The sequence below is a fragment of the Epinephelus moara genome, unplaced genomic scaffold (assembly GCF_006386435.1).
Source record: "Epinephelus moara isolate mb unplaced genomic scaffold, YSFRI_EMoa_1.0 scaffold2312, whole genome shotgun sequence".
Taxonomy (NCBI): Eukaryota; Metazoa; Chordata; class Actinopteri; order Perciformes; family Serranidae; genus Epinephelus; species Epinephelus moara.
The window spans coordinates 1-1,780 of NW_026079888.1; the positions used below are offsets into that span (position 1 = coordinate 1).

Sequence of the window (1,780 nt, forward strand, 5' to 3'; positions counted from 1 at the left end):
GTCTATCTGAAGATCTGAAATTTTATGAGCAAAAGTCCCCTTCACATAATAACTAAGGAGTTTAATAAAGAGTGTAAGAATAAGATGTACATGAAGTTCAAAGTGCTAATTTCGTCTTACCTGCGTAGAATTCAAGCCTGTCTTTGAGCTCTTTAATGAGGTTCTTTTCCCTCAAATACCCCAAAAGACTCTTCACTGTGGTCTTTGCCGTCTTTTCTCTGGCTATGGTGTTCATCTTCTCTCGCTCCAGACTTTCCACTCTTGCTAAGGCTTCATTGAGTCTGGTCTTAAGAGAGGTAGGAGAAGCAGGCAAGGCATAGCCATGATCCTAGTAGAAAGAAGGATGAACATGGTTTGAGTGACGTTTCACTTCACACACATCACTTTGACACCACTAGTGTATGGCCCACATTTTTTCTTATAGTCATCACCTGTCAAAGCCACTGCCAGCACCGTGTGTGTGTGTGTGTGTGTGTGTGTGTGTGTGTGTGTGTGTGCGCGCGCGCGCGCCAGGAATGCATGTTCGACATGTCTTCAATTGTGTGTGTATGGGTTTATTTGTGAGTGTGTTTAATATGAGTGGCAGCAAACAGTTTATTTGTGAGTGTGTTTAATATGAGTGGCAGCAAACAAGTGAGATTTTAATATGTCCAGGGCTATTATGATATGATGTTTAAAGTAGAAATACTCACATCATTAGGCTGAGGTTGTGGGTGTGAGGTTGCTCACATCATTAGGCTGAGGTTGTGGGTGTGAGGTTGCAGTTTCTGGGGCATCCTGAGAGGCCACGGACAGGCTCTCTTCAGCTCTTCTGGAGGTAGACGTAATCCTGCCCTTATCTGGCTAAAATGAAGAAGCATAATACTTGAAAAGAATATATATATATATATACACACACACACACACACACACACACACACATATATATATATATAGTATACAGGGATAAGTATCTCACCCTGCCCTATGATTGATAATAGAATATTTACATTTATGAATGCTAATAGCCTCATGATGATACACCTACTCTTTGGAGGTGAACCGGGAAGCTGAAGATGGATGGAATAACACCATCTCTGAGTCTGACCTGTCCTATCAAAATCGTCCTGCTTAAAATGCTCACTGCAAAGCATGGATGAATCACTTGCAGTGAATCCTTCCCTCCTCAAAGCCACTTCCCACTTCTTCCTCACATCTTTGTCTTTGGGAAACCTTCAAAATGAAAACGGGAGATTTGGGAGAGTCTACACAAAAACATTTTACATAGGAGGTCAAGCTTTTCTTCCTTCTTCTTCCTATTTTCTTCCTATTTTTTCTATTTTCTTTCTTCCTATTTTTTCCTATTTCCTATTATTCCTATTTTCCTATTTACTTCTTCTTCCTATTTTCTTCCTTCAAATTTCTCAGAACCTTTCTTCAACAAAACTCCTATTTTTAATGCGTATCTGTTGATAATGAACCAAAGCTGCTGAAATTGTGAGCAAGCTTGTTTGCAAACTATTCTACAGTAAGATGTTCTGTAGTCTGTATTTTTAAGTAAGTGGGGTGGGTATGAGACATGAGAGGTATCTTACTTTTGTTAGGGTGAAAGAATTACATGTGAATAATACAGTCTGTGCCACGTAAGTAAAATTTGCTGGTCAAAGTTATACCAGTATTTGTTTTATTTCTACAATAGCATTCTTGTGTAATCTAAGTAAGTGTTATGGAATATATGATTTATAAAGTCTCAGTTAGCCTTCATAGCACTAAACATAGCCTAGCTAACGTTAGCTGGCTA

The 1,780-nt window shown here is 39.1% G+C and overlaps 1 pseudogene; it reads right to left on the reverse strand.

The window, feature by feature from the left end:
- Positions 1–120: 120 nt before the first annotated feature.
- Positions 121–1,244, reverse strand: LOC126387135 (THAP domain-containing protein 6-like; annotated as a pseudogene).
- Positions 1,245–1,780: the final 536 nt, after the last annotated feature.